The sequence below is a fragment of the Cyprinus carpio genome, chromosome A18 (assembly GCF_018340385.1).
Source record: "Cyprinus carpio isolate SPL01 chromosome A18, ASM1834038v1, whole genome shotgun sequence".
NCBI classification, from domain to species: Eukaryota; Metazoa; Chordata; class Actinopteri; order Cypriniformes; family Cyprinidae; genus Cyprinus; species Cyprinus carpio.
The window spans coordinates 26,199,219-26,221,570 of record NC_056589.1 but is presented as its reverse complement, the minus strand read 5'-3'; the positions used below and the strand labels follow the sequence as shown (position 1 = coordinate 26,221,570).

Genomic DNA, 22,352 nt, shown 5'->3' with positions numbered 1-22,352 from the left:
CCAAAAAAAAAAAAAAAAAACCTGAAACACTGAGTTAGAAAAAGCAGCATCTCCTTGTGTCAGATTTATTTATTTATTTATTTATTTATTTATTTATTTATTTATTTATTTATTTATTTATTTTTATGACATGTTGGTGTTATATCTTTCACTGGGATGTTATAAAGCTGGATAAAACAAAAACTGTGTCTGTCTTCATTTCAGGCTGCAAAGCAACAAAATGTGGTTATTTTAAATGGGCGTGATTCTTTAAACTGTATATTAAATAATTATGCACATTTTATTTATTTATTTATTTTTTTCAAATAATACAGTTGAACCAAATACTTAAACAAAAGGTACTGCGTCTCAATTGATTATTTTCTCTTTTTATTTGGAATTTGATACAAACCAAAGATTTCTGTATTTCTGCATTTCTACCATCACACAGTGTGTGATCATACACAACCCAGTCCTACAGAGTCTTTAATCTGAACTCTGTCTGTTTGCTTTGGTTTCCAAGATGAGATTCAAGGTGAGGCTTTCTTATTGTAGACCAGCCAACACTTTCAAACATCCACGCTCGGGTGAGAAGGAAAAACGAGTCCTTAACAGGGTTCCCATCAGCTACTGGCGAGTAATTTGAGGAAACGTCATTATCAAACAACATAGGATGGACGCCCAACTGCTTTTGTCCCTGTAAAGTAGCATTCTAGAACACTGCCACTTTGATAAAGTGCTGAACAATCGTCGCTTGATACGGACCATGAGAGCTTAGCTCATAACTGATGGAGAAATCTCGATTAAACTTAACGAAGGGAGCCAAACATCTGGGCATCATGTTTTAATTGACAGTTTTGTGCAAGCGTTAGATGTGGCAGCAGATTGTCCAATTTTTTTCTCTATCACACTCTCATACATGTTCTTATTCTGTCATCCAGAAGGACTTAATAATAATCATTGGCTAAAACAGAAGCGATTTACTTCAGGTGCTTTGTCTATTAGATGAGACCACACAGTTTTTGACAGCGTGATATATTTGCTAGATTTTGAGCATTATTCGCATGTAATAGAATATAGAACCGAGTCATTCTATAATTTAGGGTACATTTTATATCAGGAGAAAAGCGTGAAAACAATATGCTTTCTCAATAAAACAACTGTTGGTTTTAGTTGAAATTTAATAATTACACCATTTTGATATTACATAGAAAAAGATGCTGTGGCTTCTCAACTATGTTATGGACAAACTGTATGGGCTGTAACATTTGACCATTTTGACTCATAATTTCAATGGCAGGCTTGATTTGCCAATTTTATTTATTTATTTATTTATTTATTTATTTATTTATTTATCTTTGCGTAGGGTCAATTAATATACTCCTTGATAATAGATAATTGAAAATTAAATATATAAAAAAAAAATAGTAGGACATTTACCGTAATGTTTTTAAAATGTCCACTGCAGAAGAAATTACATCACATGATACTAGTCACATGGTTTTGTGATTAACCTTTTTTATCAGGGGGGCGTTTGGTTAGTAACAGTAATAGTTGACAGATTTTTTGAGGACAGTAAAATGTATTATTTTCTTATTACAAAGAAAGTTAAAGCACCAAATGTAAATTAAAATTAAACTCAATCTATTTTTAATCTATTTTTCAATATGTTTTCTATTCTAATGTATTTAGATTATTGAAAATAAAAAATAAATAAATAAAATAAAACAGAAATAAATTAGATAATCTTGATTTTTTACATTTTTTTGTTATTTTAAAGTCGAGATTCATCCAGTCAAAAAGTGGACATTGCAGAAACTGTAATTTAAGGGACATAACAGCAATTTAAAGCAAACATGAAAACCAGGGTGCACAAAATGTAATTGTGTGATTATAATATGCATTCTCTTATTTGGTCAAATTTGATGTTTCTGAAGAAAATCGTCATAAAAATATAGAATTATCACCACTTGACATGAAATGTACCCTAAATCATATAACGACCCAGCTATTCTGCTTTTTTCACTATTTGAAAAAGTTCAAATGTCCTATCAATAATAGAGGAAAAATTCATCAGAAAATTGTGTGAGACAAAGAAGAACGAAAATATCCCAGAAGAATTAATGTTGACTTTCGCTTCATGTGAAGTCACTGTTGAGCATTACTAATTATAATTTCATTTCCCCCCATCTCTGCCCCATGTGGCATTCAGATTTATTTCGAAAGTTCATTTGCATCTCAGAGCACCGCTCACACAAAATAATCTGAAAAACATCAAGCAACCAGGGCCCGGTTCCCCAAAACGTTCTTATCTCTAAGTAGTTCTTAACCTATTCCTTAACCTCTCTCTTAACGTTATGGCACGATTCTGGGCCATGCCGGGGATTACATCCGGGGAATTCTGATTGTAAAGTACCTTACCATTAATATAAAAGTGTATTACATAATTTTTAGAAGACGTTAAACCCATGTCAAGAAGCAGCACAAGTGGCACAACGGGATAAGGAGGGTGGATGATTAGCGAGGGATACCCGGTTCGTCTACCCGTCATAACATACTGTGTGAACATATTACTGACAATTTAATTAATAGTCTATATATTACGGATAACTTAAACTATGTTAAAATAAATGTTACTGGAATAATTTGAGGAATGTTTCATTTGCATAGAACGTGTTGTCTTTCTTAACGCTGTAATGCACCTTCGCGTGAAGTGGAAAATCGATTCCTGAGCAATCGATGCCAACTTATTCAGCACCTTCACTTGGGACAGCGCCTTTGTAATGTCGAACGTAAGAGGCAGCGTGTAAAGAAGCTTCCTAAGGGACACTTCGGGGAACACACTTAGGAACATAAACAACTTTGGTAAGATATATCTTTCGAGTCTTCTTAGCGCGCTAAGAGTGAGCGTTATCGGGGAACCGGGCCCAGAGCATTTGTTCGACTGAAAGACACATTTTCTTGTCGATTAATCCACAGACTCCATTGTGCCCAGACCACTGCTGTTCAAAGCAAAGGCTTTTGATTCCATGCACGAACAAATGGAAAAGTTAAGTAAAGTTATCCTTTTGATCCAAAACTAGAAGTGTTATGCTTTATCATTCACAGATGGGGATTAGAAGGCATTTGGTGGTTTTCCTTAGGACTAGCACAAGTGTTTATTCTTATTGGTGGATTCTGCTCTTGAATGCGTTCTGTTCGTTTACACTAATATCTAAAGAGGCCAATCTTGACTGAGTAAGGCCACTTTTAGCAGAGTTTGTGTCCCGCAGGTCCTTACAAATTGACTTCCCTTATACCTTGCAGCAATGTTTGCACGTTCTGGGCATTTTCATAGCAGGTATGGGAGTTTGTTGGTTTTCCAAAATGGGGAAAGAATGTGTTCTTAATTTGTGTACAGTAAGTTTACAAAAAGTAAGTTTTGTTTCTTCTTAGTTCTTTGTGCAGACAAGAACAGCCTGTACTCGTCTCTGGGAAGGTTACATCTGCTGAGTCTTAACATTGTTAGAACTTATTTCTTAGTGTTGGGTCGCTCTTGGTGTCAGCTCTTCTGTTCTTTATATTCTCAATTTGAAGGAACAGAGCTCTCAAAACATCAAAGCATTTAAAGGTAGGGTAGGCAGTTAGCAATAGCAAGCTAGCTTTGAAAGCATAAGATCCCACCCTCCCTGCAAATCACTCTCCAATGCCATCCTTCTTCAAAACACATGAAAGCACACAGGCAGAGCAGATGCTAACCAGCGACACGGCGTTGGTGGAGTCAGATAACCTCATATCTCATTCAACATTGAGAAAACATTACAGTACAAAGCGCAGAATATTACAATAATAACACCTTCCATTCTCACTCGGTCTGCAGTAGCATAATGGAACACACTGATGACAACCTGTCGTAGCCCTCGGATCGAGGGATATGATTGGAGGAACATTTTATGGTCCCATGCCTTCCACAGATGATATTAATACATTTAAACAACTTAACTTAGTGATTGCTGATGTGAAGAGTCTTTCATAAAGCATAACAAAAAATGTTTTTGAAACAGATCACCTACCCTGCCTTTAATCATGCTCTAACCCTTATGACTTTCTTTTATCCGTCGGACACCAAAGCAGAAGTTTTGTAGAATGTCCAGGCTTCTGTTTTCCATAAGAAAGTGGATGGTGATTTACTGTCAAGCATGATGTCAGCTGAAGTCACCATTTATTCTGTCTTGTCCGATCTTCTGCAAATGACAACTTTCATTTCAGTTTTTACCATACACAGAGCTATCGTTTTGTTTCAGAAGACTTGAGTCATAAGGATTTTGAATGATACTTTTATGGTGCCTTTTTTTTCACATACATGCAAACATACATACATAATTGTCATATGTACTCATCCTTTCATTCTAAACCTGTATGACTTTCTTCTGTGGTAGATTTCTGAGGAAAAGAATTTTACGGTAAATAACCATTTTGGGTTAATTATCCCTTTAATATTATACAAAATATAAAGAAAAAAATATTAAAGGTTTGGAACAGCATGAGACTGAGGCATTTTTTGGGCCTATTCCCATTTTGCATTCCTGTTTGCCCACTTTTACTCTCATTTCAGTCCAGTGTTTTAATAATTTCCCTTTATTGTTTTAATAATAATGCTCAATCTAATTGGGTTACTATTCTTGTACTCTTCCAAAGATAACCGTGAATGCCCTGACATTTCACATTTTTATGTATTTTGCAAAGGCTTTTATCCAAAGCAAGTTGCATACATTTAAGGTATACATTTTATGAGTTCATACATTATCTGTTTTTAGCAATATGATGCTGATTCTTTCATGTCTCTTGGTAAAATAATAAATAAAATAAATAAATAAATTATATATATATATATATATATATATATATATATATATATATATATATATATATATATATATATATTAGTTATTTATTTAGTTATTTATTTAGTTATTTTATCTGATTCTGTTTTGCTGGTGCTTTTTACTTGTTACTTACAGTATGTAGTAGGATATTTTTGCTAATCCTAATCCACTGGGTCTCAGTTTGTGATTTATTTACTGGTTTGTTTATTTATTTTTTTATACAGTGGACCTCATATCCATGAACCACAAAGTGCTCTGCAAATCAGGGGTTTTGATCCAAGGTTGCTATTAGGATGTCCATTTTGATTCTCTTTCTGAAGCAAGAAGACTTTCCTGTAGTCGTCTTGAATTTAGCACTGGTGTTTGTTTAAGCCAAGCCTGATTTTCGAGGAGCATAGTTTACCATGCATTTGCAATCTTGACATCCAGGTTGTTATTCTTGCCTTGTAAAGGTTAATTTGGATGGACCACATCTGATAGAAGTTGTGAAAGAGATCAAGATGTTGGAAATCAACAATGTCAGAATCCAGTAGAGTCAGACCGACTGCAGAATGAGTCCTCGCCAGTTCTCTCATCCACCCTCCCTTTCCTCATTCTCTTTTCAGTGCCAGGTAGCTCATGGCACGGCATGACGCTGCCTGAGCTCCATCTGTTTGGCGCATGGCTGGTGACAAACTGCGAGAGAGGAGGCCTAGTCAGTCGCTGTGGGTTGCATTGCGGTGGAACCAATCTGCACCTTCCCACACAGCCCAAAGAGAAAGCCCCTGGGAAACCCTTCAACACGCCCAGCCCACAACCCAGCCCACAATTTGTGCTCCACCAAATATGGAGCCAAATTTCTACCAGCCTTGACTTCACCTGTGATCAGTACAAAACAAAAAGCAAGGGCAGTAGAAAATGAAATAAAATTTTAGGGGGTCAAAAAAATTTAAGACATTTTTTTAGATTAATTGAATTTTGAATATGTGGTTCCTTGCTGGTGAAACAACCTTCCCACCCAGATAGTTGATTTGGATAGTTGAAGTGCCTGCTAAATAAATAAATATGAATGAATATTGACAAACAAAATGGCTTGTGGAAATACACTATTTTTGTGATTTTGTGAGCTATTCTTATATTGCTTTTTATTTTATCCAAAACTCTGGAATGCACTACCTGCTCATATTAGATAAGCTCAGGCTCTTAATTTATTTAAATGTATATATATATATATATATATATATATATATATATATATATATATATATATATATATATATATATATATAATGCTTCTTATATGCATGTTTATTTTTTTATTTTTTTATTTATTTAAAAAAAACAACTTTAAAATTATATAAAATTGAAGTTTTTTTTTTTGTTGTTTTTTTTTTTTTGTCTTTTTGGAGTTTTCATGATCACTATGAAATATTGTTGAGGGGAAAATTGCTGCATTAAGATTCTTTAAAAATTCCTTTTGTGTTCGGCAGAAAAAATACAAATCAAACTTGGGTTTGAAATGACATGAGGATGATTAAAATTGACTTAATTTTCATTCTGGACGAACTGTTCCTTCCAACTCTGAATTAGAGCAATTGTTGCAGTAAGCTCAGTTCTGATCTTGTCATTTGAGCCGAGACTTAGTCAGTTTCTGTATCTAATGACTAAAAACCCTTCAGAACAGCTCAGTTACTAAAAGAAGGCCTACTGTCCTACTGTCATCTCTGCTTTTTGACAACATGTTGAGTTTTCTCTTCTCTTTGTGTCCTATCTGTCTGACTTAAAGCAGTTTAAGATTAATAAGTGATCATGTTGTCAAAACAGGCCTTTTTTTGCTGCAATGTTTCTGTCTATTTTTTCTCTCTCTCTAAACTCATCATTTTGGCTATTAGAATAATTACTATTACTCCAAACATGCACAGATTCTTGCATTGTTCTCATTTCAGAGCCAGAGCCTCTTTAATGTGTGAGATCACTGCTCTGATGTGTGGAGAAACAATTAGCTGTGATCCGCTCCAGTCTCCATTCAGTAATGGGCATGTAGATTTGATTGGCAGAGTAAATGCAGGAATAATGTGTTCGGAGAGGAAATAAGTAAACATGAGAGGACTGTGACGGAGGAAAGACAAGGAGGTGGAGACGAAGTGTCTGGGCAAATGGAGTCAAGCTGTGATGGCGTTTTTTTATAAATGGTTTGCCATTAGAATGTAACATCTTGATTCTTCTTTTTTTTTCTTTTTTTTTATTCATCAGTTTTAGCTCCAAATGCAAGTTTAGTTGAGTTTATTTACACATGCTGAAACTCAGTGTTGGTCACTGAACCTTGCAGCTCAGGACAATGCTTCTTGCACCAACTGTGATTTAAATTTCACAATCCATTTCTTATACAACACACTGACCTTTCACAACACCATTTATGGCATTTACTTGATGTACAATCATAGATTTTATTGTACATTGTTCTCTGGTTCATCAGCAGCAGACTGTGTAGAAACGCTTTATTGCTAGTTCTGTATTCTATGTGTTGTCTCTAGTGGTGTGTGGCAAAACGTGACTCTTTCATTGCAACTCTACTCTGTAAATCTTGCTAATCAGTGCTGAGCTGCTGTTATTTTTTTTTGTTTGTTTGTTTTTTTTAACACATTCAAGGCTGCTTCAGGGTGAGCTTTCTATCCATCTATCTATCTATCTATCTATCTATCTATCTATCTATCTGTGTGCTCTGTCTCTCTTTCGTGTGTGTGTGTGTGTGTGTGTGTGTGTGTGCGTGCGTGTATAAAGGGGTGTCCCCAACTCAGGATTTTCATAGTCGAATTGGAATTTTCGAATCTTGCCGATATTCGACTGATAGTTGAATCCTATGCTTTGGGGGTGGGGCAAAATACATTACCAAGAGTCAAATCAGACAGTCAACAGTCATAATTACGTTAACACACACAGAGAAAACGTGTAACGGACGCCTCACAGATACAAACGGAGTAAAAGTTTTATGTTTTGATTAAAAGATTAACATTAAACTTCAGCGAAACCCTAAGAATTCACTTTTTTTCACAATAGTGCTCTCATTTTAACGTTATGCAGGCCTATATGACAGCCGTTATTAATGGTCTGCATTTCTGTTTTGAGCTGTGCACGCTGAAGATGACCAGTAGAATGAAGCAACAGATTTTTAATCAATGGGATTTAACTCATCATTTTCCTCTTATAGAATATGCTTTGTTATTTATACAACATAACATTAATATTACGACTTACGGGCACAAAATGCCCTGAATGCACAAACATGTCTGCGCAGCTCTGAATGAACTCCTTTTGTGGACGCGTTCACAGCATTTTATTATAATAGTGTTCTCATTATAATTGTTAAGTACAGTATATGACAGTCCCAGTCATAGTTATTAATATTCTGCATTGTTGTTTGTCCTGCTCGCGCTGCGCGCTGAAGAGATTATCACCGTAGTAGCTACAATGAAGTGCTTTACTGCAGTGCAATTCAAACAAATGCATCTTTTATGAGATAATATATACACAATAATGTTTTGAAATCGATGGTACCCTACCTGATCGAAAAAAAATCTAGTCTTTCACTCTACAGTACCTGTGTCAATTTGAGTCTTGTTAAAGTTTTAAATCCCTGCTGGCAATTGCTCCTCTGTAGGTCACGAATTATGGAAAGTGAAACTTAAATCTATAGGGGTGGTTGGATTTATTCACGCAGGTTAAAATATTTATTTGAAGCTTCTTTCTTTTCAGATTCTTATTTACAGCATTATTTAAATAGGCTGTTTATATTGGGAGAAAACCGGTATGTTCTATGCGAAATCAGACATTTGAGCACCCCTATATAGCCAAAATGGCATGATCATAACACCCCGCAAATATTCGATGAGATTGGTATATACCGTTAGCCTGACGTTGTGGGCAGGGTTCGGGCTGGCACCCAGGCTAATATACCGTGAGATTGGTAGTCGAATCAGGCTTCTCCTATGGAAGCATTGAATCTTTGACTATTCGGGGTCACCCCTAACATATAATAAAAATATTTATAAGAATATGTACAGTAATGGGTAATACTGCCACGTGTACCGCCGCCGCAGGGCCGCGGCATTAACTGCAAGTCAGTCGTGTGTTATTTGCGTATACCGCCAGGTGGCGCAAAGGCACAGGTTGCAAACTGACTGCAATTGTAAAATTTTGGTTTGTAAACCGAGATGAAATGACGAAGTAAAACAACAACAACATTATAATATAACATTGTAACATACTTAAAAACCATTAGAAAATTTACAGTGAGTTAATTTCAAAACATGGGATAGTTTTAGGCTACAGTCTACGCATCAAAAATGTAAAGAAAGACCTTTACACTAAAGGCTCTTACCGCATGCTATGGTTATTAAACAGTCATTACTTACATATATATATATATATATATATATATATATATATATATATATATATATATATACAGTATATGTAAGTAAGGACTGTTTAATAACAATAGCTTGCGGCGGTAGAAAGCACACTATGGTTGGCCACCTACTAATATTTTATACATTTTCATATATCTATACTGTTTTTTATCTAAATGTATTCACATTCACAGAGAAAATTAACTTTCAAAATACATTCTTGGCTAAATGATCTCTTTATACCTTGGTACTGAAGATTCAGCAGTGTATCAGAATAGTACAGAAAACACACAATATACTCAACGTACTCAAAAAATTTATACCATTTGACAGATTTTTATATCACCAACCCGAAGTCCTGGTTAAGAAAACATAAGCAAAACTTTATAGCATTTATAGCCATTAGCTGTGAAAGTGAGTTATCGTTATGTGTGAAGAGGTTGATTAGTCCACTGTTTAACAAAACCATGGCAACAGCCTCCAAATAGCCCTCATGCTGATCTGTCGATTGACTTGCTAAGTTCAGCATGTGGTGGGAAAATAAAGTGTGTTACAAACAACACCCTGCCAACCCAGTTCACCCCTGCCAGAACAATCTAAGTGCTCGGTTCCCCCTCGAGTTCATTTTCCTGGAGGCATTTCGTCTCAGCGAGGTGGATGTCGGCAGGTGAAACAATCAGTGGTTGGTGGATGGACAGGATTTAAATGAGATGACAAAGCAATTCTTCACTTCCTTCCTTCACAAGCTGTCTAAATAAGTGGAGTCGGAGTTGCTGTCCATCTGCAAAAATGAAACATCTGAGAGGAGGGTCAAAAGTCTTTTCTTCTACCCCAAAGACTGTATATCTTGAAAAAAAATAAACATGTAATTAAGCTATTACGTTTTGATGAAAGACTATGAATGCAAGTATTACTTCTTAAAAAAAAAAAAAAAAAAACTTGTATTGTAAATTTTATTAATAAATTATTATTATTAATATAAATTATAATATAAAAATAGAATTATAAATGATAAATAGAGATAACATTCAAAATAAGAGAAAAGGGGATTTTATCATATTCATTTCTATATTATATACATGTATTAATATTTTTTAAATGCAAAATTATAAAAAATATATACACACATATACTGTATATATACATATTGTACATTCTATTAATCTAATGATGTTATGAATATACATTTTTTGATTATCATATCTAATCAAAACTTCCAATAATGTCCACTAAAGTAACTCATTTCACATTTATAGTTAGATTAAAATTTGCAGACCATATCTTATAACACACTGGCCTTTTGCTGACATTTGTTATTTTATTTTTATGACATTTAGGCTACTTATATTTTGGAGAAACTGTTTTTGTGCATTATCAACATATGCATTTGATATATATGAGATACATGGTAATTCTAGATGTAAATGACTGACCACTTGTGATTGTATACTCTAAGACGAATATAAACCTAGAAAATAGACCTGGAATTTAAATTTAATAAAAGTAAGTACAGTCATTGTTGATTTCCTGTAAACAACAGAGAAATACTGAACGCTACTCCAGAGCACCAGCTGGGAAAGCCACCTGTTTCGAAACATGTTTTCTTTTTAAATCTGCACCCAGTTAGATGGTTAGTAATTTTAGAATGTGTTATGCCTCAGTGAGTACTATGTTGAGAACTTTAAAGAAACATACATAATACAAAAGGCTTGGAAAAGATCTCGCACAGGATTGGCAAAGGCTCACGCTTCTCACACCTTTTGTTTTTGGCAGGTTGGCACCTTGGTGATGCGTAGGACAACCAGTATGGCACAGTAATTGGCTGTGCGTCGTGACATCGACTCGGCTGCTACTCAAAGAGAGAACCAAACACCCACACAATTTCTCGAATCAAACACAGAACACGATGGAGATCAGGTGAGGATTATTTCATTAAAGGCATAATCCCTTCCGAAGCATCTAGGAGGTCAGTTCCGTGAGCGTGTCCACTGTTGCATTTTTGCAAGCATTGTAGGGCCGGTTGTTAACAGTGTCTGCTGAAAACACTAGTATATGATTCCAGCTCATTGGAAATATGTGTCACTGTCTATGTTTCTGAAAAACTTGAAATATGTTGCTCCTGGTACATTTTGCTTCACTTTTCCACAAGAGGCCCTATCAGTGTTATCTTTTTATTTTTATTTTTATTATTTATTTTTCTTTGCTCTACTTCAGATGCAGTTTTGTCATACAGAAACATGCCTGTGGTTATAAAATGATTGCAAATTTATATTATGTTCTTTGTAGCATGTTTCAAAGCAGTTTTCTAAAGAAATGTCCCATGTCTAGTGCTAAATAGCATGTTTAATTTTCTCTTCTCGCAATTTAATTTGCGAGCAAATTTTCAAAATCCCTGGTAGCCCTTCAGTTAGGCACTCCTCAGATTTTGGTAGCCTGGAAAAAATTTTAACTAGCCCACCTAGAAAGATCATTATATATATATATATATATATATATATATATATATATATATATATATATATATATATATATATATATATATATATATATATATACATATATACATATATATATATATATACACACTACTTTATCAGGGATTGCAGGTAAGATGAAATGAAAATGCCATTGAAAACTTTTCTGAACACAGTCGGTTACCTTCAAAGATACATTCATATAAACATCCCTGCCGCATTTTGACCTTGTAATTAAAATTTTGGTTAGGCATTTTGGTAGCCAAACTGACACAATAGCCCCCGGGACATCAGCTAGCGACCTTTTTAGCCCTGTTATCGACTCCAAACCCTACCCTTAACCTAACCGAGAGTGTTAACTAAAGCAAACGTGAGATAAAAATACATTACTTGAAGCAAAACATTTTAGATTGCTTCTATGACTATTTATTTGAGCTCTTTTATTGTGATTCATGCAAGTGCAGTACTGTACCGGGTGCACTGCCAAGCAAATCAGATAAGCCATACGTAAGGAGCTGATTATGTGATGCAAACATTAAAATGTATTAGTTTGCACATCATGCACTAGTAAAAGCATGTTAAAGTCATCATAACAGAATTATGCAAGGAACCACACAAAAATAAGTCTTTATTAATCAATAATCTGCCCATGCAATCAAAATTTGTGTAAAACCGAACAAATGTTGTTGGTCTATTACTGGCTCTATGTGCTGGAAACTGCAGTAAATTGTATGTATAGGTTTTTTTGTTTGTTTGTTTTTTTCTCTCTCTCTTCTAGGCAGAGCCCGGGTTCCATTACTAATATGAATTGTCTTACAACTTCATATATTTGATTGCATTTTATGAGCTTACCCACCAGGTGCATCATGTCACTAATGTGAACCACTTTAAAGGATATTGTCTTTTCTATTATTTTCTGACCCTGAGGTCTTTAGCAATACTGTGCCTTTAGTGAGAAATTACAATCGCATATCCTGTCTAAACACAATATCGGGAACATATGTGTTTTTCATATAGGTTATTGATTCTGCAAGAATAGTTTTTCTATATTGGTTAGAGATACAAACTCATCCACGAAAATAATATAATCAGGCCTATTCTTTTTGTTGCACTTTTTAGGGGTTAATGCATTAAAAATGAATTGCAGGGTTTATTTGTACATGCTGCCTGCATTGTTTAAGTGCCCAATTCACTAAAACAAGTAAACAGAGCAGATTCTCTCACAAATTCAGCATTAAAACCATTTATGCTGTGCAATTCTTGATCTTACAGGTCAGTTCTGAGTCCTAGGTTGTGTTGCTATGTTGCGAAATTACTAGGACCTTAATGCATTACTCAATCTGTAATCCAGACTGTAGAATTGTCTCTTTAAAATGCCAAAAGTGCAGCGTACGTCTGGATGTGTGCCTAGTCATAATGTTGTCCTCCATCATTTGATCATCAGCAGAATTACTGCTGCCATGATCAATAGAAAATGTGCACAAACATCTCTTTTAAAACATAATTTTGTTTACCGGCTGATTTCTGTAGGTTGAATTACTGCAATGCTAATTGGGAAAATAGTGCGTGTGTGTTTTTTTTAATAAGGCACAGTCCACAGTGAGACAGAAGTAAGACGCTGGTGTTTTCGCTGAAACACTGCATGCAAAAGTGCTGTGAAACGGTTGATTGAATTTGCATCTGTATTTTTTGCTTCTGTGTCAGATATTTGTTGTAAACTCATTTCTGACTTCATTGCATTGTTCAGCTATGTTTATTGATCTTGTACTGTGTGATATAGATAAATGGTGGTTAGTGAGTTATAATTTTGACATGTGCAAGCAGATGCATTACAAATGCTACAGACCCATGATTATAAATACATAGCATATTAGAATGATTTCTGAAGGATCATGTGACACTGAAGAAGTAATGATGCTGAAAATTTTGAAATATATTAAAATACAGAGAAGTTATTTTAAACTGTTATAATATGTCACAATATTACTGTTTTTACTTATTTTTTTTCATCAAATAAATGCAGCCTTAGTGAGCATAAGACTTCTTTCAAAAATCATTAAAAAATCCTAATTATTCTAAACTTTTGGCCTCCAGTGTACATCATAAGATTTATACTGCTTTATTCCACATGGACATATTGGTTTAAATGTAACTAGTTTAATTTAACAATTAAAATGTTTTAACAATTAAAATGTGAGCATAGTAGTGTCTTCATCTGTATCTAAATTCAATCATTTATGCTCATATGTGGCATTCACTAAAATGGAGGGAGTGGATTTCATGCATGTTTTCATGCTGCATTTGCATTGTGGCGAAATGAACATGAACATTTGTCTCTTTATGTCTTCATAGTACAGTGCATATACCTGATGACAATAAAAAAGTCAAAATGCATAAATATTGTGATTTAGATATTGGGAGTGAATGGAAACCTAGCTGTCCATGTTCGATTCATTTTCTATAGGGTATTATTCAATTCATTTTGTGGGATCAAAAATGGAGCGAGACATGCAAGGTACTGCAAGGAAGGAAAGATGCTGGAATTGTTGATGTATTAAATAACATTGTTACATATTTATGTTTTTAATTTAATTTAAAATGCAGTTTGCATATTTTCTGTGTGGCTTAGCTATGGTTGAGTTACCCAAGTGTTATTATAGTTTTAATTATTTTTATACACTGTAAAAATTTACATGGTAAATAAAGATTATTGGAGTATGTTTTACAAGAAAATACTATTTCAGTTTTTCTACTTTTGGTTTTTATATTAATTTATTTGTTTAAATGCTATATATATATATATATATATATATATATATATATATATATATATAGAATATATACAAACTAAGTTTTATTTTTACTGTACTTTATGTGCTTTTGTCATTTTTATCATTTTTTATTTGTTATATTTATTATTTAATAATTTATTATTTTTCAGTGCTTCAGTAATTTTCATACTTATATATATTTTATTCCAGTTAGTTGCAAAATGTCTGATTTTCAAGTTTTAAGTGTAAGTCTAAGTTTTTCATCTAATATTTTATTTTATTTTTAGCTCTATTTCAATTAACAAAATTTTTAAAATAGTTTTAGTATTTAATTAACAAACACATCACTGGCTGAGTTACCAAAAGTCTTAAATTGACATCAGATACATGCCTGTGCATTCATAAATCAAAGCTAGCATTTTACTAACTGTCCATAAATATCTCATCCATAAATACAATAACTGTATTGAATGCAATCATAGACCATACTGGAGAAAACTGCACCCTTTGGCATATTGGGTAGTACTGAATAGATTTATTTTCCATTAGCATTGCTACTGTTCAACATTTATACAAAACAAGAACCTGTTTCATTCTTTTGTTGTTTTTCTGATTTTAAATGCAAGAGTTTGTCCAGTGTAAACATGCTTGTTTGAGGTGTCTGTTCATGCATTTATGTACTGTATGATTAAAGGCTGTGATTGTGATGATCTGTCTCTCCTCATGTCATTGTCTGCAGCTCAGGTTCAGACTCATGAGAGGACACTGACAGATCATGATTACACACCTGATTGTCCCTGTGCTTCAGTCACCCATAAATCCAGTGTGATGTCTTTCCTGCACTGTGACTGCTCTTCCCATGCTGTAGAGACAAACGGTGTCTGAAACCTGGAAAAATCAAGCCTACACCATGAAGAGCAGGGTAGGTGCGTATGCTGATGATGTGCTGTTTCTACATGTATTTAGCTTTGATTTGAAAGAAAACAGTGCATCCTTGTGGCGCGGATGACACAGAAGAGCATACGCAGCATGGAGAGACACAGAGGAGACTGTTAACAACGGAATTGTTGAATAAAGTCGTTATTTTTGTTTTCTTCGCTTACAAAAAGTATTCTCATCGCTTCATAACGTTACAGTTGAATCACTGATGGCAGATAGACTATTCTGACAATGTCTTTCATACTTTTCTGGACCTTGACAGTGTAACTTACTTGGCAGTCTATGGGACAGTCACAAGCCTACCGGTTTTCATCCAAAATATCTTAAATTGTGTTCCAAAGATGAACGAAGCTTTTATGGGTTTTGAACAACATTAGGGTTAGGGTTAGGATTAATGACAAAATTTAAATTTTGGGGTGGAGTATCCCTTAGATGTTCTCAGTTTGCAGTTTTATGGTAAAACATGTTTTGGAAATATATTTCATCATAGCTATCCCATAAGTATAATTTAGTACCATAAAGTTCTGTAAAAAATATATATATAAAAATAAATAAATAAACATTATCAAACTAAAGTATAGTTAATGGATTTCATTGAAAAAAAAGTCATTTTTGTCCAATTACTATAAAATAAAATAAAATAAAATAAAATAAAATAAAATAAAATAAAATAAAATAAAATAAAATAAAATAAAATAAAATTTGGAACTCAATATTTTGGAACTCTTGTCCTTTATTTAAATTGTTTTTATAACATTTATATAAATTATCTTTAAAAAGTATTTTGGTAGTATTTCATGTGGAGTGATGTTTATAATTTATTCTGTTTTTTAAATTAATAAAAAAATAAAAATAAAACTCTAGAGTACACAGTCAAATGCAATGAGGGGAAAAATGTGTTTTTCTTTTGAAATTAGAGTTAATGTGACCTGGACATGTTTCTATGAAATTCAGCCATATTTTTCTCTCTGTGGGTCATCAAAACATCACGCTAGCTCTGTCTACCAACAGATGGTCTCCTTAAGATCCAAAATGGATCTTCTCCAGTGGTTCTCTGTTTTCCATCCTGCTCACATCAACAAGGTCAAAGCAAGCAAATCATTTTCCCTTGGCTAATAAAAACATTAAAAAAAAACACTTGAAAAAACACTTCGACATGCATTATAAAAAAAAAAACACTTCGACATGCATTATAGCTAAAATGGAAAACGACTGCACTCCGATACAGTTTCTCAGAAATGTTAAGATTTTTGTGGGTAAAAGAATAGACAAATACTGAAATTAAACCATTACTATAATAAAATTGTTGACAGGAACTCAGCTATTCCACACATTGATACATTTCCTAGCAATACATATCAGCACTATTCTCCTACACACATTAATATACTCCATAAAAACAAAAATTACAGCATTTCAATATCAGACAACATGCAGAGGTGAGCCAATGTAAAATAATGAGCATCAGACCAAACTAGTGTTGCTTCCATAAGCATAAATGCATCTTTTTCCTTTACATCAGTTTTGGAAAGAATTCAGTATGAGATACCTATGAATGAGTTATTCACCTCTACAGAAACCTTAAGTCATTTTGCTGATATTGAGCTTTTAATGGTTTCTCAAAGCATTAATAGAGTACAAATGCAAGTATGTAATTAATAAACAGAATATGCATGCGATCAATAACTCAAATATCTGCATTTTACAATAGCAAACAGCATATGCAAGCCATCTCAGGGTTATTTATTCATTTCCAAGTGCATGAACTTAAAATGCATGACCTGAATGCAATGTACTGTAAGTTATTTTGGATAAAAGTGTCTGCCACATGCATAAATGCAAACACTTATCAAATATACAGTGCTCAAATCCTGCTGGTGAGAGTAATATTTGCAAATATGATTATGGACTTACTTTCAATTTTAATATGTTGCATCAAGTACATCTGACGGATGTTGATAATAAGGGACAGTGAGCATACTGTATATGTGAAAGGAATAGTTCACCCAAAAATTTAAATTTGCTGAAAATGTGCTCACCCTCAGGCCATCCAATATATAGATGAGTTGGTTTCTTCATCGGAAAAGATTTGGAGAAATGTAGCATTGCATCACTTGCTCAACAATGGATCCTCTGCAGTGAATGGGTGCCGTAATGATAAAGTTGTTTCCTGCAAAAACTGCAGCTTTTCACTTCACAAGATGTTAACTGCTGGACTGGAGTGGATTACTTGTGGATTATTGTGATGTTTTTATCAGCTGTTTGGACTCTCATTCTGACGGCACCCATTCACTGGTGAGCAAGTGATGTAATGCAGAATTTCTCCAAATCTGTTTCCATGAAGAAACAAACTCCTCTAAATCTTGGATGACCTGAGGGTGAGCACATTTTTAGTTAATTTTAAAGTATTTCTTTAAGGTGCCTTTGAACAGCAAACCTTAGAAGATTTAGAAGATTTAATAATAGAAGATTTTCTAAAAATGTTTTTTATAAAAATGGTTTTCCAAAGTTCTGACAGGAATGATTTAGAAGACCAAACTGAATATTTAAGAGCTCAATAAAACCTTGTTTCTGTGGTGACATGTCTGATTCATCAAAGTGTTTCAAGGGTTGAGTGACATTTGCCAGAGCTCCATTTAACATCATAAAGCTTCTTGCTTTAATGTCGCACTCATTTTCCAATCACACATTTTTCTGTCTCTCTCTCACACACACTTTGTGTCTTGACCTGTTTGATGCAATCTCCAATGCTTCAGTGTAATTTGCCCCTCAATTATTTTGCCCCTCTTATTATTTTAGTGGAGGTGGTTGGTGTGTACATGTGTACAGTTACAAAAAGACCCTGTAAAATAAATAAGTGAGATGCTTTGGATAGACGAGTCTAATCCATTCGCAAAGGCTAATGACTAACAGAGCTAATGAACGGTACTTTACTTAAGACCTGTAACTCAAGTCATTTTGCTCCATCAGAGGAACAACCTCATTTAACTCAAATGGGTTATTCCTTTTATCAGTGTTGAAGCTACTCAATATGTGTGTCTGTGTGGTGCTATATAGACTGGTGTTTCACCTGTCTCCATGGTGGAGATTGTGTGCCATGGACAATGGGTTCGGTTTCAACTGTTAATACATGTGTGTGGTCACTTGTGAATCATGAAGCCATCAGCAGTTCTGACCAAATTATATTTTCTTATATCCAATATTTCTACACTCTAACTCTGTTTAATAGCTCATGTAACTTACTAGTATCTTAAATTGTGCAGCATGTTGAGGGGGAAATGTGATTTTATTTTATTGTTATTTTTTTACTATTTATGCCTGCTGGATGATAAAATGGGCAAAAACATCCCACAGACTTGCACTGAAGGAGGAACTCAAGCCATATCTCAAGCCATATCTCTTCTATTTCACATAAAGTGGCTTTAATGTTACCAAATTCAGTCTGGCGACATTTTGCTGTGATGTGAACAGTTGCAGATATACTGATATACAGCTGGTGATGTCTAAACATCTTTATTCTGTGTTTTAGAACGCATATTGCTCTGTTGTGTAAAGCTGCAGATATACAGTAGAGTCACCAAAGCTGACAAGGAATCATAACAGGTTACCGGATTTGGTGACCTTACTGTATGTGTGCAACTGCAGCACTTTTTATATTTATTCTCCATTATGGCATTTTCTCTTCACCGCTTAATGTCAACGTGCTCATGTTCAGAAGATGCTGAATAACATCCGTGTGACTCAGACTGGCTGCAAGTGCATCAAAACAGAAGTCAAAAAAAAAAAACACTACAAACATACAGCGGTCTCCCTCTCTCTCTCTATGACAAACAACTGGATGTATGGCAAAAAAAAAAAAAAAATAAATAAATCTATCTGTTGTACATATATTTCATCCTCAGAGGCAGGAAATTTCCTCTCTCTAAATTCCCATGTGGTATAAAGAAAGCCGTCCGGCCACATTGGGCCTGTATCTTTCAGGATCAGGCGAAAGAGTTTTCTCGCCACGGGCTTCCGCAGACAATTGTTAAAGCGTCTGAATAATCCATTTCCCCAAATATCAGATAAACTGGGAACAATCAGTCACTCCCTCAGATGCAATCTCCATAATACAGCGGGGGGGCTGATTATTTGTGTTGCCTCTGATCATCGCTGACTCCAAAACCGGCGACCGACCTGGCATCTGTATTACAGATAGCAGCGATAACATAGATGGGATAAAAGGCTTTCTGTCACTGCCATGCAAATAGTTGGAGACAATACAGCACGTCGGCTACTTCATCCAAAAAGCAATTACACCCACTTGTGCAGAGCAGCAGAACAGGTGGTTCAGAAAACAGGGCTCTTGGGGTTGAAATATGAAACCATTTGTGAAATTAAATTCATTTATATGCTGTATATGTTCAGTAATTACCACATGTTTGTTAGTGGTGCTTGCTACAGTAAGTCAAGCATCACTGCTACTATTGTTTGTGTAACTTGTAATGCAATGTGTTTACAGACATGAACACCATAACATTTTTATTTATTATTAATATTTTTTTTTATGAAAGAAATTAATGCTTTATTCAGAAAGGAATAAATAATTTGATCAAAAGTTAAAGCCATTTATATTGTTAGAAAATATTTATTTTTTCAAATAAATGCTGTTCTTTAGAACTTTTTTATTTTTTTTTAATCAAATAATCCTTTACAAATGTATCTCAGTTTCCACAAAAATTTTAAGAAGCACAACTGTTTTCAACATTGATATTAATAAGAATGATTTCTGAAGGTTCATTTGACACTGAAGACTGAAGTAATGGCTGCTTAAAACAGTGTAATTTTACATTTTGCATCTCTCCTTTGTCTGACGCACCCATTTCAGGTCTTGGGAGTCTCTACTAATGAGCTGATGATCTGAATCAGGTGTGTTTGATTAAGGAGACATGGAAAACCTGCAGTGTTGGGGGGCCTCCAGGAATGTGGTTGGGAACCACTGGTCTAGATAATATTATAGTTTTTGTTATTATTATTTTATTTGTTTTTGAATCAGTTTTTATTTTTTTATTTTCTTTATTTTTATTTATTTATTTAATTATTTTTTTAAGTTTATCTTTATAGGTTTTACAGGAAAGGAGTGATTTTGATTCACAAAGCTGTTTTTATTGTGTCTTATAACAAAACTATTTTATGAAAACCGATGAATGCAGATGCTGTTTTAAATAATCATGAACAATCTTTTTAAAAGTGTTGTTCCATTATTACCCATTATTACTGTCATTCCATTTTTTTGTTATAACAGATTTTGACTCGATAATATTTCACAATATTGTTCTGATGCAATATTTTGATCAAATAAATGAAGCCTACTTTCAAAAACGTTATAAAATCATATCGACCCCAAACTTTTGCTCTGTAGTATATCTGCATCTGTTTGCTTATTTATTTATTTGAGAAACACTCAGATAAACTCAAATGTCTGCAGGCTTCTGTGTATCTGTGTATCTTAATTGACTTTGTTTCAGTATTTCTCTTTGCTTAATCAAGTGTTTTTTTTTTTTTTTTTTTAGCCATGCAAGATGGCAAAAAAGAAGTCATTAGATGTGACATCTACCAGATCCACTAGAGCGCATTCAGGCCTGATAAAGAATCCAACCAAATACAGAAGCTTTGGAGAAGACTTCTTTACAGAGGTACTTAGCAAATCACTTGAGAGCGCCGCGGACAAGCAATAGAGCTTTCTCTTCATAAAACTTTCTCACAAACACTGAAAATGTAAGGGTAAAGAGGATGATCCCACTGAGCGTGTGGACTGGGTATTTTCCTTCTGATGTGAAGAACTGGGACAGCAATGCAGAACCGGCTCAGATGTAGTGTCTGTGCATGCTGGAGAAAATGCAAGTTGCCATAATTGTTTTCGAGTGCAGGTGAGAGCGGCTCAAGAGATTTCTTTATTTGGGTTGAGCTGAACAATATCAAAAACAGATATCAAACCCCTTTTGCTTAAATCAGGGGAGACAAAGACAGTCAGCAAAATTATCATTGGCACTTTAAACGTGTTTCTGTCCACGCTAAACACAAAGACCCATGTGGTTTCTAACTAATGTTAAAGTTAGCATTGCTTTGTTTTTAGCTCCAAGACTTTGATGGAAGTATTTTCTGATTTCATTTTTTGGTTTACACTCTACACAACTTTATGCACATTATGTACATGAATGGAAATGGTCCTAATTTTGCATTCTTGAATTCATGCATTTTGAAATGTGTTAATGCACAATTCACATGCATATTATATACAATAATATGCAATAATAAGAGTAGAATGCCATTCTGCAATTCTAATAGTGTGATTTTATTATTTATTATTGTAATGTAGTATTATATATCTATAGAATACACACATACACATACATATGTATATATTATATTATCATATACTTTATTTAAATACAGTGTATATATATATATATATATATATATGTGTGTGTGTGTGTGTGTGTATGTGTGTGTGTGTGTATGTATGTATGTATATATACTATTATTTATTGTTATAGAATTTTATTCTTTTTTTTTCAGTTTTCTTATTTTAGTAATCAAGTTAAAAATTATAAACATTACCTTGCAACTAGATGAAATTATTATTAGTATTATAATTATTATTATCAAATCTCAAATTATTATTATTTTATCTAAGTTAAAGTTAATTTTATTCATAGTAACAAAAGGTTTAGTTAGTGTTATTTTAGTATTTATTCTAGTATTATATTATTCTAGTTTTTATTAATATTTAATTTTGTTTTATTTATAAAGTTTTTATTTTTATATTTTCTGTTTTAACTTAATGTTAAGTTAGCAACTCATCACTCATCAGAGTTTAACTTTAAAATTAAAATGTTTTTAATATGTGTGTGTGTGTGTGTGTAGATATATATATATATATATATATATATAGGT

The 22,352-nt window shown here is 33.7% G+C and overlaps 1 long non-coding RNA gene across 2 annotated transcripts in view; it reads left to right on the top strand.

Annotated features, from left to right (window-relative positions):
* LOC122148614 overlaps window positions 1-21,662 on the top strand; it is a 94,477-nt gene extending 72,815 nt beyond the window's left edge. The window contains exons 3-5 of one of the 2 annotated variants that reach the window (XR_006162512.1): window positions 11,006-11,149; window positions 15,217-15,399; window positions 20,969-21,662. This is a non-coding gene — a long non-coding RNA (uncharacterized LOC122148614). Of the gene's footprint in view, window positions 1-11,005; window positions 11,150-15,216; window positions 15,404-20,968 lie in introns of both variants that reach the window. The other variant, XR_006162511.1, reaches the window with a different exon arrangement.
* Window positions 21,663-22,352: the final 690 nt, after the last annotated feature.